A 16,243-nucleotide genomic window follows, 5' to 3' on the forward strand; every position below is an offset into this window, starting at 1 on the left:
CATTAAAAACTGAGGATGCCATACATGTTTTCTGGTGAAATATTCTCCCTCTCCCCTTTTATCCTGGCTTTCCCCTATCCCTGTGCCCGCCTATCCTCCCCTGTCCCCCAGAATGTGATTTCGCTCTGTATCCTGTTGAAATAACAGGGCAGATCCACATAAAGAGGGGATTGGGGTTCATACACTTCACGTGGCAACATGGACATTGACACTGCTACATATGACGATCCATTCTTGTATGAAATGTCACAATACACTGATATCGTAACCATTTTTTTCTTAATGCACTGAGGGATAATGCTTTATTAGGCCACTTCCTGTGATGTCATGGTGGGGGCGTGGTCTAATGACATCACCCCATGTGGGGGTGTGATAAAATTGCATCACTTCCTGTGGGGGTGTGGTCAAATGACATCACTTCCTGTGATGTCACTCTTGGGGGTGTGGCACTGTGATGTCACTTCCGCTACCCCTGGCATTTTGGTGAAATGACGTCCCTGGGGAAAGGGCACTATTCTCAGATTCAGTCTGATGCTTACTATCTCCACCAACCCCCTCCTCACCTGAAGTCTTTATGGCTGAAGTACTATCTGAATCCGAGTCCCAGGATTCATCCGTTGGTATCTCCTTTCTTCTCTGTCTCCAAAATTCGTTGGGCTTCTTGTGCGTCCTTACTCCTGGTTTGGAGCGTTGGGAATGAGCTCCACTAGAGGCCACTTTGCCAGAGATGCAATTTGCCTGGCAGCGGGAACCCCAGGGAGCCCACCCCAGACCAGGGAAAAAGCCTTGCCGAAAAAACCCTGGTAGGTTGTGATCTTTTGCTGGGACATCAATTCCCAGAATGCACTTGAGAACTGAAGTAGTATACGAAAGTTCCAAAGAATCCACCAGAAGGTAACAGCAGAATTGTCGGAAGTCCGGAAGGGCAAGGTAGCAGAAGAGTAGCAGGTACCTCGCAAGAACTGCGAGCAAGGAAAGAGAGAGAGTACCCAAGAGGGTAAGCAGTAAACAGCAAACAGAGGAACAGCCGTCTGAGAACGGCAGAGATTGCAAAGGAAGGTCGTTCGGAAAGCGGCCAGAAAGGTAAGTAGAATTACACGTGAGCGCTGGTGAACACTATCCAAAACACTGGAAGTTGCAACGCGGTTGCGTTAGTGACTTCCGGAAATATAAAGTCAAAAGACTAGAATGCGCACTGCGAGTCCTGGAAAGGAGTCCTTCTTCTATCTCCGTTTCAGTCTCCATCTTAGGTATATTTTCCACGGCAGGCGAGTTGTGACAACTATGGCTATTGAAAAACAGACATCTGCAGGCACACAGTCTTGTTAAATAGTCATACAAGTTCAAGAATGTGTCTTTAAGGCAGAAAGTGAAGTCTTAATTGAAAATAGTGCCCATAACACAACGACAGGAGGAGGATTAAAACATTAACATACACCTTCTTATCTTTTTCCATGATCTTGACCGCTTTTAGCCATTACCTTGAATACATTCCAGTGCATCGAGTGGGGCTGGTGTTGGTGAGCTGACTGATAGGATGCAATAACACAGTGCAATTCAACAAGTGGCAACAGCTTGTGGCTCGAAGAAGCCTGGTTCAGCATTTGATGTCAAGTAGGTGTAACTCGATTGCTTGATGGGGTCTCGAAGCAAGGAATGTGGAGACTCTGCTTTAGCACGCAGTGCAGTGCACTTTGACATGCAGCAATGGCTCGTGGCTGAAAGCTTGAAACAGGTAGCAATATTCAGGTTGTTGCAGTTCAAAGGTGCTCAAAGCGGTTTGAATTTGACAGTGTCAAAGGCTGCCTGCTTGCATCTTTGCAGCAGCAAAAATGGGTTTGAAGCATTGCAGCAGCTCGAATCAGCGCGAAAATTGCAAAGAGAGCCAGAAGCAGCATCCATTGTCATTGGAGTGCTATGGAAGCATTTTCTGGGTCACTGAGTCCACTTCAAATGGTATGCAGAAGCAGGTAGGTAGAGGGCTTGATGGCTTTGGAGCTGAACCCTTATTGGAGAGCCTTATATTCACATCAATGAATGCGGAATTTGGGAAGTCTTTTCCCCAACAAGGTCCTGGAGAAATCGTTTTCAAGATGGTTCCAATATGATTCTTCAAGATGGTTCTTCCACATGCACGCCCCCAAAGGAAGCTCAAAGATGATTCAATTATAGGGGGGAGAGTCTCATCCCCTTATGCAGTTCCTTTGCCACAACGGATTGATTAATTCCTAAACTTCTGAAAGGTACTTGCTATTGTATCCAGAGGTATTTCTCGTGATGTCAGCTCCCAGAGTGCCTTGTCTGCAGGAAGTAAGAGATGTAAGATGAAGTAAGTTTAGAACTGGAATATCTCAGATGGCTGGTCCCTTCATCAAATTTAAAGATACCTTCAGCTTCACTGTCATCCCCCCATCCCCTGTCTCACCGATATATAAGGGACTCCAGTAATTGTCTCCCTAGTGTGACTCCCCCACTCTGAGGCTCCCAGTCCTTGCCCCACCTTTAGAGGAGGTATTTACTTTTCTGCAGAGAAAGGTGTCATGCTTTCAAGCAGAGAGAAAAGACTATCATAGTTAAGGACTAATATATGAGTGAAACTGCCAAGTCAGATGCAATTCACAAATTGCTCTTCCAAGCAGGCCCAGTGGAAACCAAATGAAATAATACATGAAATCAGAATCGGTTTCGGCAATTTAACACTATTTCCTAATCTGCCACTGTATCTCGAGTTAAAGTTATGCCAAAATACAAATGAGGCTACTCTGTTGAAGGCCTTTTAACTGGGGTGCCAGTACTTTTAAAAGCAGCCCATGGATGTTGACATGAATTTTGTTTCCAGCAGGCTGTTTAGAAAGGCACAGTTAATGCTGTTGTGTCCGTAGACAGGAACCAACAAAGTACACATTTGTGAACAATACGATTCAGCATGGAGTATTTTAAAAGTGAGGCCTATTCATCAGAGCCCTGTTTCTGAAAGAAAACACCACAGTCATTTTGCATAGCAAAAATCAAAAATGCCCAGCCTAGCACAAACCTGAAGATGGCATTCTGTCACAGTTATGTTATGGTATATTGTATTATATTACTGGAATGTGTGCCATGCACCATTGCCATTTGCATGGGTTCCAGGTGCTCTGACAGATCAGAACTATGTAGGAGATATATTTATGGGGCACCAATGAATGCAGGGAGTTTGTCCCGCCCCAATCAAAAGCACCACACCATTATCTAAATATGTTTTGGGTTCTTCATTAACACTGTCTTTTAACACATTTAACACCACTATTATCCCTCATCCCTTTTCCAATAGGCAAAGCAAGAATCAGGATGGTGTGCTGAAAAAATATATATGTATTATTTAGTAGACAAAATTCTTATCACACAAAGTATCAAAATGAATGCCACCTTACCCTGTGGCTCACATCCTTTCCCCCCAATAGCTCCAATACAAACAAGTTGGACACAATTCAATTTTGGGAGTAAAATTTCCAGAACATCTATGACACAACAACATGGGCATTTTTCATATTTACTTTCCATTCCCCCTCGTTTAATAGAAACACAGGTCTAAAGAACAGTTCATATGCTTGGGTCATTCACAAAATACTCTTAAAGTCAAGTTAATTTAGGCAGCGCCCGAGAACATGACATGACAATTTCGCTTTATGATATAGATCGTAAATGGTCTGACTTTAAATGAAATATAATCCATTTCTACTTGGCAACATACTAGACATGTGCTGCATTCGTTGTTTTGGTCTTCACTGTGCACTTTTCAGTTCTAGCAAGATTCTAGCACAACAACATTAATCAACAACCTCGTTTTGGATATATAAGGAATCCTTTTCCTTTACTCCGAGGCAATGAACAGTCTCACCTTCATTATGGAGTCTCTCTCTCTCACTCTCATTAAAGAGTGTTCTTTTAAAAAAAAAGTCACTTTGTTTAACATAGAAAACACTTTCCTGAACAGCACAGACTGTTATTCAATTGGTATCTGGCACCCTGTTGCTTTAATGTGAGGCGCAGGGAGTGTTCAACAGTTTTACATTTTATTTTGCATCCTCCTTCGCTGAAGGAACATGTTGTGGTTTGCAACAGGGTTACAGATGGTTGAAAACTACACTGTGACATATGTCTATGTGGGCATTAATAACATTATTAATACATCACAATGGCTAGGGATCTACTCCTGGATGCATGCCCCACAAATGTATCTATGGGAAAAGATACCAATTTAACAAGACCCCCGCCAATGGTTTGTTCTGTTGGAATTAGGTACTTACATTGAATATCCCTTTGGATGTATGCTCGGGAAAGTCATCAAGCTCCAGGGTCATCTCATCAGAAGCATACAGATCTGGTAAGACTGCCCCTCCAGACTCAGTTATAGATAGCCTCCACCATCAATCCCTCTGTCCTGGTTTCCTCAGGATTTTAGTATTTATCCTGGTCTCATCCACCTCCTGTCTCCCTTCCAATAGTTATATAGATCTCCAGTCACTTTAGACAGCTCCAATCATTTCAGACAGCACTCCTCTTTTTAGTCAGCTCATCATTCTGGGCAGACGATCCTCATTTTGGAAAGAGCCCCTTTTCCCATTGTGAGTCTCCTTTTAAACCCATAATGACTCCTGAACATATCTTAATTATGAGGTGCCAGCTTAGTGGTTCATGATTCAGATTGCACATCTATTTGTCCAGCCCCTTAAACAAGTCATGGCCCCTTTTCTCTAGTTGTTCCCTTTTTGTTACTCGGCTCCATTTCTGGGAATTATGGCTCCGCACATTTGGAATGTCATTTCTAAACACTTCAAATGGACTTAAAACCTTCAATATGACACATTTCTTCAATTTATAAATAAGCGTCACAAACAAAACATTTCTGGATTGGTATGATCATGCCGGTCTCAACACACTGTGTCTCACGGTGTCTCGTGTCAGCACGTGTTTACAGGTGAGAATGGCAGATTTGTATAATTTATTCAAACAGTATAATATTTTGCATCGTGAGATTTTATAGACAGATATCTCATGTAATAAGCTACCATCTTCCCGACTCTCTGCTCTGCAAAGTTTCTGGAAAGTTTTAATCACATTTTAGCATTCCATTTCCCAAGGTCAAGAAATTTTGAACCATTTTTGGGGTATAACTCCACCCCCAGACTCATGTTACATTCTCTGGTGCATGTCAATTGGCCTCTGCTCAGGGCTTCACTGCAAAATTAGATTTCATTTTGAGTATTATTTATAGTTCACATCCATTAGCAACAGTTTTTGTTGACTCAGTATTCATATGTTCACCCAAAAAACCATTAGTCCCAGGCATAAGCTCTGCTCCATTTCTGGCTCTCCAGAAGCTTCACAGAGAGATTGCCCATCTGTGTCTGGTACATGTAGGGGGCCGGTCACTGCTTGGCCTTTGAATCTGATGTGGGGGGAAGGCCTCTTTGGGTTTAACCACAGGTTTTAAAGTTAGCTCTGATGAACAGAAATGGGTGCTTTTAAAGTCACAATTTCTTTCTTTCTACATGAGGCCTACATACCTATTTTACAGAACACAATATTCGCTTCACTTCTGCACCATGCCATCAATGTTTATCTTTACGTCCTGATATATATTCACATTACTCTGGCAATGGAGATTAATTGTCCCTCTGTTCATTGTTCTAAGCTGCAAACTGTACAAATGTCCTTGGCAGCTCTCTGTATTATCAAATATCTACTTTGGGCCTCTGTCATATGTATCGGACCGTAGGCCTCCAGTTTTGGGCATTGTCATTCGAACAGAGAGCACATTTAAGTTTATTTTTCCTTTTCTGAAACGAATATTCTGTTACATCATAGTTCAGAATTACATACTGGCCTTGTTTCTGCCAACAGTGTGCTCTCATATTTATGAAGTAAGTATATAGGGCTCAGGAGGAACCCTGCTCCACTTTAGATCAAGCGCCATACAATAAAGAAAGTACAAGAAATTGTCAGGTTTTCATGAAGTATATTTTCACAGACAGTTGCCCTATAGAGACACGTGTTTCGGCGAATCACTCGCCTTTTTCAATCAGGGCTGATTAGTGAGACAGAGATCAAAAGGAGGGGAAACGGGGAGGATTGTTAGGAGTAATAAAGAAAACATCAAAAAAGGGGGGAGAAAAAGCAAAAGGAACAAATCATTAGATTTTATATGTATGCAAATTATATTTGTATCGGTATCTTTAAAATACGGAGAAGTTGCTTACCTCATTGGTGAGAGATAAAGTTCACTTATTCAAATGGTAAATTTCATGGGATCAATCCCGCCTGTTAAAGAATTATACCCAATCGTGAGCATACTCATTTGGCATATTAGCTAAACGGTGGTCTGTTGTTAGCGAGCACTGTGCACCAAAAGAATAATTTCAATATGCGTTGTACATTATTTTACCATGTTATTTGGTTCAATAGCTAAAAACGTACTCAGTAGTCAAACTTGGCTAATTAATAGTAGGGGAATGTTATTTTCCTTACAACGCGTAGTTCACGTGCATTTCGTGTCATACTGTTTTTGGTGCACTAAAGCGCAGGCATGAATACATTTGGAAAGCAAATTAGTGCTACAGTGAAGGGCTTAGGGCTTACCTCACAAGAGGTGGTCTCCTTCACAAGCGTCGGCGTCTGGAAGCGAGCACAGACGCCGCGCTTTTGCATCGGTAATAAAACTAACGTCGCCATAGTGACGGCAGTCCTTCTACCCTTTCGGTTATTAGTCGAAAAGCAGAGCGCCATCTTGTAGATGTGTCAAAGTTACGAGTTTTGCTTTTTGTGCGAATAGAGTCGGAAATTATACAATATGCAAATAGGTAATTATGTTTGCGAGAAATTTTTCCATGTTAATGGAGAGGTTTTGTGTATTGAATATCATTCAGAAAATGAATTTGTAATAGTATTTGCATTCATTTTAAATTATAGACATAAAGCTCGAGCATCAATAGAGTTACCATAAATAAAAACCTGTTACTAATAGGTTTTATGTTGTATATGAGGTGTTAAATTTTCACTTCAGACAGAGGTTAATTCAACCCTTTTTGCTACAAGCTGCCATTTTGATCCTGTGAAGAATAACATTCCTAAAGGCGAGTTCATTCGAGCCCTACGCAATTGTACCGACTCACAAATATTCGAACAAGAATGCGAAACGCTACACAATAGATTTAAAGCACGAGGATATAAAACAAGATTCATAAAAGCAGCCTCCGACAAAGCTCACAAGACTACTAGAGATTCAATTTTTGAATTGACACGTCCAGGATCAATTAAAAGACCAGACACTGTAAAATTCATCACCACTTTTTGTGCAAATAATGGGACCTTACGATCAATACTACGAAAAAATTGACTACTGAGTACGTTTTTAGCTATTGAACCAAATAACATGGTAAAATAATGTACAACGCATATTGAAATTATTCTTTTGGTGCACAGTGCTCGCTAACAACAGACCACCGTTTAGCTAATATGCCAAATGAGTATGCTCACGATTGGGTATAATTCTTTAACAGGCGGGATTGATCCCATGAAATTTACCATTTGAATAAGTGAACTTTATCTCTCACCAATGAGGTAAGCAACTTCTCCGTATTTTAAAGATACCGATACAAATATAATTTGCATACATATAAAATCTAATGATTTGTTCCTTTTGCTTTTTCTCCCCCCTTTTTTGATGTTTTCTTTATTACTCCTAACAATCCTCCCCGTTTCCCCTCCTTTTGATCTCTGTCTCACTAATCAGCCCTGATTGAAAAAGGCGAGTGATTCGCCGAAACACGTGTCTCTATAGGGCAACTGTCTGTGAAAATATACTTCATGAAAACCTGACAATTTCTTGTACTTTCTTTATTGTATGGCGCTTGATCTAAAGTGGAGCAGGGTTCCTCCTGAGCCCTATATACTTACTTCATACTTACCGGAGTAGGGGGTTTATCACTTCGTCACTCCACTGTTCAGCTGCCACCTCTGCTTATCTAGCGCAGGACATTGATGGTTGATATTCCAAAATACCCCCCACTGCTGTACTGCTCTCATATTTATGAAACACTCCATTCAAAGCGAACAACTCCAGCTTTGGCCCGCTCGCACACACGGGACTCACCATGCCTGCTAGCAGTTCCCAAACACACTCTTCATGCAGTCATGAAACTTGTTCCATTGCTGCACAACGGTACCACACCCCCAGCTCCCCAGAAACTACATTACCCAAGAGCCCTCAGACATGTGCATACATTAGAGACACTGCGGCCTCAAATGGCCGTTACATCCATATTATCCACTCAAAAACATTTCACTAAAGCTGCTCTAGGACAGCCTTTAATGAACCCTTTGCCTGAGGCTTGCCCTCAGCATCCTACACACTCCAAAAATAAAGTGCAGCTCACTTTCAGCACTCTCAAAGGGATAAGGCTCCCAGTTACAAAGAAATGTGTCATTCAACTGACCAAGCATCCCGTTTGCTTGAACCTCAGGAGCGTCCTAAACCACACGCCATGCTTCACCTGCTGCCCCCACTTACTAGCAAATCAGCACTGCTAAATGTAAATCTCCACTCAGAGATAGGATACAATCCACCTCCAACTTCCCCCAAAAGTCTCCAGGAAAGAAATGCAAGGCTCAGGCAGCACACAAGCCCATTGATGTATGACTGCCTGTTGACTGCCCGCACAAACCAGCAAGCAACTCCAGCCTATAGATATACACTTGTTCCTACCTGCCCGGCCTCTCCCAATCTGAGAGAAAATTCTCAGCCACATTCATCACACCACTAGATCTCCAAACACCATGAATAGGCCCTGCCATCTTATGCAGACTCCGCTCCAGAACCTGCAACTCCCTCCTCCAAAAATTGAAACTCAACTCGCCTATGATCCCTAAAAAACCCTGCCTTACACCCCCCTAGCACTCCTATTAGTCCTCCTCGCTCCCCAGCATACCCTCACCCCACTCTCCTTCCCCTTCTAATACCTTTGCCTGTGCACTGACTAATGTTCGCTCCGACATGCACAACCTCCTACTAGGTAACAACTTAGACCTATTAGCCTTATCCGAAACCTGGTTACACAAAGCAGCTGCCACCCTCCTTTCTATCCCCATACCCATTGGATACTCCATTATACCATTCATTAGGAGGTGTAGTTGCCTTCATCCACAAATCCACCCTCCCCATCAGAGCCTCATCTCTGCAGCAACTACCAGGCTATGAAATCCTACTTGCCAGACTTGAATCCTCCCCCCAAAACAACATCAATCTACTTCTCTATCGCCAACCTTCCCTCTCTGGTAATCCAGAAACCGATATCTCCCTCCTCATCACCCCACTCCTGAAGCCTAGAACTAAATTCAGTAGGAGATTTCAATCTAGGCTAGAAAGACTCCACTGACCACAAGGCCTACGCCCTCGCAGCCACCCTTGAAGAAATTAACTTCATTCAACTGGTCCTCTCACCTATCCACGAGAAAGGCAGAACACTTGATTGGATACTCCCTTGCAACACTCCCCTCCAAGTATCCTACATTCTCCCCCTTCCTTGGTCAGATCACTCATTGATCCTTTTCACTTTTACCACTACCACCAGAAACACTCCTACTATCAGTGAACCCCATTGCATCATCGCTAGACACACAGTAAAACTTCTGACTCCCTCCATCCTAGCCTGCCTCAAATGAGCTCCAGATAATTCCTCCCCCGAAGTCATTCTTGCATCTTACAACTCTGCAACTCTGCACTGCTCACTGCACTTAACTCCATTCAAAACCACCTCCTGTAAAAAGAGAGAAAAAATGGTACACTGATGACTTAGCCTCCCTCCTGAAAAAGAAACGTGCCCTTGAACATCTTTCAAGAAAGAACACTACCTCCACTAACAAAGCAACGTTCCAGTGCTCAGCTGACACCCATAAAACAGCTATCATTGCCAACAAAGACAACATCTTTAACACCAGAATCTCTGAGGTAAGCTCCAACACCGAAGAGCTTTTCAACATTCTTAGAAAACTCAAATCCCCATTTCACAACTTTCCCAAAAATAAAGCATTGTGCACACTCATCCAATCTTCCTTGGACACCAACACACAGAAACTAAGGGACAATGCTATTCTCAAAATATCCCTTCTCCCACACCTGCCACTAACCCCCCTGGTCAGCACCCCCATGACTGCAACCCCATCGTCCTCAATTCCAATTCACTGTTGTCTCCCCACCTGAAGTCCTCATTACCACCCAGCACCTGAAATCTTCCAACTGTGTTGGTGACACCTGCCCAGCTCACATTGTCAAAATGTGTGCAGAACCCTTTGGTCCTACCATAGCCATCTTTATTAACACATAATTCAAGTCCAACTCAATTCCCACTGCCATCAAAGAAAGAAGCATCGGTCACACCCATCCTGAAGAAGCCAACCTTAGATCCCACCATACCCACCAACTATCACCCCATCACCACAGTACCTTATCTCCTCTGAATCCTAGACTGCACTAACTGCTCACAACTACAAGTGCACCTTGAAAGCCATAATTTATTAGGTACCTGCCAATCAGGCTTCCGGTCCAGGCACACCATGAAATTTGCCCTCCTTGACCTTAAGATCCAGCTTGACCATGTCAGGGATAATGGTGAGCTTGCTATCCTCCTATTGTTAGACCTCTCTGCAGCTTTCAGCTTGGTAGATCATGAAATCCTTTGCAAACACCTCACCTTAACTTTCCACCTCACCCGAGAAGCCACCTTATGGATCCAATACTTCCTATCTGGCTGAAACACTTGGGTCTTCGCGGGCCTCAAGTCAGCTGACCCCATCCCTGTTTCCAGCCTCTTCACCACCCTCTGTAACATATATACCAAACCCCTCTTTGACTACCTAGACATCCTCTACATACCCTACACCAACTTTGCCGATGATACGCAAGTCCTTCTCAAAATCACAGATAACCACGAATTAGACTCTACCAACATCAACCACCTCTTCAGCATCACACAGGCCTGGTTGGCCACACATCATCTCTTCCTGAATGACGAGAACACAAAGCTTCTTATTGTGGACTCCCCACACCACCTCAAATACCTCAGCCCTGCCTTCTCTTAATGGTGTATCGATGGAAATACCATCCCTGTCTCCGCCCAAGTCAAAGCTTTTGCCTCCTCTGCAGCCTATTCTCCCAAACTTATAAACGTTTCCAGGAGATTCCTTACCTCTAACAACTATTTCACCTTAGCCAGAGGCATCATAGGCAGCAAACTGGACTAATGCAAATCCATCCTAGCAGAGACCTCCAACAAAAACATCAACTAATTCCAACTGCTCCAAAATAACAATCTCAGAGCAGTCTGGGCATGAAACGTGCCAATCACATCTCACACATTGAATGGGAAGCACATTGGCTCCCCATGAAAGCTTGCATTGAATTTAAACTCTTACTATCACCCACTGCTGTTTAGACAACACTGCCCCCGCCACCTCACAAACCGTATCACCAAGAAACACAAAATGCGCAATACTCGTTCCTCCACCACATCAGCCTTGCACATATCTAGATTTACCAGAAAGAGAGCATGGGGCTCCTGCTTTACCGCCATTGCTCCCACATTCTGGAACACCATCCCTCAGCATATCCAAGAGAAACGTGCCTACACACTCTTCCATAAGAAAGTAAAAACCTCAATATTTTACAAATATCTGTAACTTGTACAGTCTCTGTCTACGCTGAACTTGATTCACTCTCTATGATGTAATGTAATTTACCATACTGTGTCTGTCTACTTGTATGTACCACCTCTTAGCGCTGTGATACCTCCGGGTCTGGGCGCTACCAACACATAAAATAAAATAAAAGAATAAAATGAAATAAATAAAAATGTGGGCTTAACTAGTTCATTTGTATCTTGGGGCTGAATTTACCCTACAAAGAGAGACAGAGGGTCGGGATAGGGAGGAGAGAATTTAGCGAGTCCTGTTCTATCTCTTGCTCCGTTACTTAAAATAAAAGAGACATTTAGCACAGTGAACATTTACAACTTGGCAGTATTGCAAGAGAGATTTTTTTTAAACCAGGTAAATGATGGATACGTTGGCTCCTTTGAGTGGGATCTGCTTTGCGGTTTTCTCCATTCTCAAATGTACCTGTAGAGCATGTGCAATCATCAAACGACCACAGAGCTCTTTAGATCTTTACACGTATCTTAATGGTTGTATTAGTCCATCTTCTCCTGTCTCTTACCTTACATTCGGATACTTCTGTTCCAGAAGTTGTACTTGAAAAGCAAAACCAGTGGCGAATGCACGTGTAATATCAGATTACCCCTTTCCAGAAACTGATTGAAATGTGACTAGCAAGACTGAGTAGTGCTAGTGTTTAGCTATTCTGAGTTCAAGTTAATTTTCGGAAGCATTACCTCCCTATTTTAGAAATATGAAACACTGACATATAGCACACACCATGCACTCCTCTAGTTGTTTCTGAGTTGCAAAGTTGCCTAAACTCATTTGGCGCCAGTGTTCATTTCCAGGCATGTAGTTGCTCAGACTTGAAGCTTTGTTGTTTTTTCTGTTGTTTTTTTTGTTTAATTTCAAATATTGGCCTTCAAGTCCCAGTATGCAGGATTTTATTTGATCAAAAGCCAGCTCCAACTTCACATGAGCTCAATGGCATGGAACCACAATATGGCAGCCTGTGATCTTAGCTGACAGCTTATTAGGAGAAAATGCGCTTGACTCCGCTTCGCCTCTGCTAAATTGACCTGCTGCATTTCATAGATTGGGTGAAATAAACATGAAGCAGGGGACATTCAGTCTGGGGAGTTTTATCAGTAGTTATAGATTCATCAGAAAACCAGAAAACATAAGTCTAAGACTAAAGTATTGAAATATACCAAGAGAAGTGAACTTCCCACATGACAGAATATCATGACTGCAATAGTGACAGGTGACTCCTTGCAAGACTTACAAAATGTGGCACTGGTGTAACACGTAGTCTGCTGTACGTGCTCCTCCTGTGTATGTAAACACGAGCGGGTCAGAGCAGATGCCACCCTAAGCCATTTTTGCATTCCCCATCACCCTCTGGCATGATAAAACATACACGTAGAGAGAGCATGTGCCTCCCTTTACCCCAGGTTTATATTGGGTGAGAAGCCCAGAGGCAGATGTCTCAACACAACTATGCCACTCAAATAGATATTTCTGATAATTGGAGTAAAAAACAATCAATAACCACCACTTGTGAGCCTGCTCACTGAAAGCTTAATTTAACTGATGCAGTTTACAAAACTGCAACGATGCAATTTTCACTATCATAGTCACATTTATGTTATAGTCACATCCAGTTAAGTCTAGTCAAAATGCTCTCTCATAGTTCTAGTCACATCTGGTTAAGTCCAGTTTACATATTGCCACTATCACTCATACAGTATTCCAAAAATGCTGTAATTTCCTTTTAACCTGGGGGACACATATCTGGCAAACTAGAGGACACAATGCAATGGGCCATATTCTCGAAAAAAGGGGCAATGGACATGTGCATATCACCTTATTCACGAAGGTGACCTGTGCATTTCATGGGGCTGTGCTCTAGAACAATCAATGTGCTGGCCAGTCTCCTTGCTTATGTTAGTGCTGGGAGCACAAAAACAAAATATGCTCATTGGGACTCCCACTGAGCTTTGAAGACACCCTTAGCGTAGCCAATACTACTGCAATATTAGAAGTACATTGTTTTAAATTCTCAACATTTTTTGTGAGTTCAACCTATGAAGGCTGTAAAAGATTTCAGTATTTCCTGTTTCTTTATGCAGTTGTGCTAGAACACAATATTTGTATTCTTTCATGTGGCAGAGGCACAAGCTGATGCATTTCAGACATTGAGTCCATCCTCGGGACATGCTCGTATTCGCTATATCTTCTTAGCTTTTTCACAACACTATTGTGCAACAGGATCACAGAAGGCAGGTGGAGGCTGGGAGTTAATTTCCCAGTGATTGATCCTTATTAAAAGGGTGCACCTTTGTAAAACTTAACACATTTAGGGTGGGAAGGGAAGTTCAGAATAAAGAGGAGAGAGTGTAAATGAAAGGGGAGGGTGGGGGAGGTGAGTGAAGAGGGCCACAGGGGCTGGGCAGGTGCTAAGGGGAGGTCAGGAGCTCACGTGCTAAGGATTGCATGTGGTGCAGGCGGTTATGAACCACATGCTAAGTGCAAGGAGTGGGTGGACTGGACCGCGGAGGTGGGGGGGGGGGGGGGGTCTGGTGCCCTGTAGAACTCATAGGAAACCAAGCAGCCAGTCACTGGGGTAGATGTGGTGTTAGCTGAGGAGGGGAGAGGGAAGGAAGAAGAGAAAAGAAAGGTCTTGAGGAGCTTCTGGAACTTAAGTAGATCTGTCTCAAGCCTGAGAGGGGCAGGGAGACAATTCCAGAGGGAGGCTCTTGGAGAGGAGGGGATCTACCCCCACTCTCTTCTCAGAGAAGCGTCTTATCTGCAGAGAGTTGGAGCTAGAAGAACAAAGGGCTCTAGCAGGGAGGTATTTAGGGAGAGAGATTTGGATGTAGCGGGGTCCCAGGCCCCAGAAAGCCTTGTGAATGATGCCGAGTGTCTTGAATTTGATCCTAGCATTAACCGGGAGTCAGTACAGTGATTTTAGGGCTGGAGAGATGCAGTCCCTGGGCTTGAGTCAAAGGTTAAGTCTTGCAGTCCTAGTCTGCATAAGTTGACAGGCAAAGGGGGGGATAAAGGAAGATTGAGGAAGAGGCTGTTGCAGTAGTCTAGCCTAGAGAGGACCAGAGCACTGGAGACATTGAGTTTTGGGGGGAAGGTGTGGAAAGGGCAAATGCCTCTGAGGAAGTGTAGCTGGTAGTGGGCCTTCTTGGCAAGGTCCGCAATGTGAGGAGAGAAGGAGAGAGAGGAGTCAAATATGACGCCATGGTTTTTTGCATCACAAGAGGGTGTAGGGAGGAGGCCCATAGATGGTGGCCAGAGGGTAGGAGGGAAAGTGGGAACTGGAGTCCCAATGAGAAGGATCTCAGTCTTATAGGCATTAAGGCAGAGATCATTGGCAGCACACCATGCCTGAATTGGAGTCAGACAGTCAGGATAAAAGAGGAGGAAGAACAGACAGTAGAGGGAAGCTTGAAGGAGAGCTCTGCGTCGTCTTGCAATTTTGATTATGACTTTGTATTAGCGAGATGGTCTCAAAATATTTCTGTAAGCCCTGTACCTGTTGTATGGAAAACGAGCATGAAATCTGGTTTCCTTGGATTGTCAAAAAAATAATATATATTGCATATTAATCAAAACAGGTTCGCTGTTCAGCTCCAAAATGATGTACATGGTTTGTATTTTCTATCACATGTATCCCCCAACATGTGTTTAACTGCAATATCTGCAGCTTTATCTGGAGGATAATTTACATTAGTTCAAATCACTTGTATTAGATGATAATCACCCTACATTGTTTGTGACATTTCATAGCAGGAGAGGTATGAATTCATTTTTTTCTTGAAGGCATCTTACCACCTCATTCAGATCCTGAGCTGGATTTAGAGCTACTTCTTGGCTTTAGGGCACGGGTCTTGCATCCTTTGATGGGTTTCCTTAAGGTGCTGCTAGTAGATCAGTATGGCAAATATTTACTATGTGTGCAGCAGTATGCAGGATTTCTTGTTTCAGCGTCACTTTTTATTAGTTGAAGCCAAATTGATAAATTAAAATGAACTCTAATTCATTAAGTTGATTTAGATATATGATGTTATTGTTCCAGCTGGTTGAAATACCATATGGCCACCATCAGCGTTTGAATAAACTTTGTATTTAAAAGCCGGCTAAGGTTTTGAAGTGTCTTATTGAAACGGTCTGTAATAAAATGTCAGTTAGTAGTTGTTGTACTGTGTTGTAGTTATGGCTGTAACTGTTGTAATAGATTTTACGAAGTAATATGGTGTACGCGCATGCGCAAGCCTCGTTCCGGCTCGCGCATTCGCAGTAGTTAATAAACGAGGTCTGAATGGCAGTTGCCGCCGGGACCCCATTGCCAGCAGACGTGTCCGCGAGTTGTTCCTTGTGTGTGCATGCGTGCTGTGTGGGGCGTCCTGGGGCATCTCAGAGGCCGTAACATTTGGCGACGAGGTGGAAATGCTGTGTAAGAGTGTGGGAGCCATAACACGTGCTGCACGTTGGATGTGGCATCCCTGCACACTAGGCAGCTCAGGATCCGACGCGGCAAGGA

The sequence above is a fragment of the Ambystoma mexicanum genome, chromosome 11, assembly GCF_040938575.1.
Source record: "Ambystoma mexicanum isolate Mex_15411 chromosome 11, UKY_AmexF1_1, whole genome shotgun sequence".
Classification (NCBI taxonomy): domain Eukaryota; kingdom Metazoa; phylum Chordata; class Amphibia; order Caudata; family Ambystomatidae; genus Ambystoma; species Ambystoma mexicanum.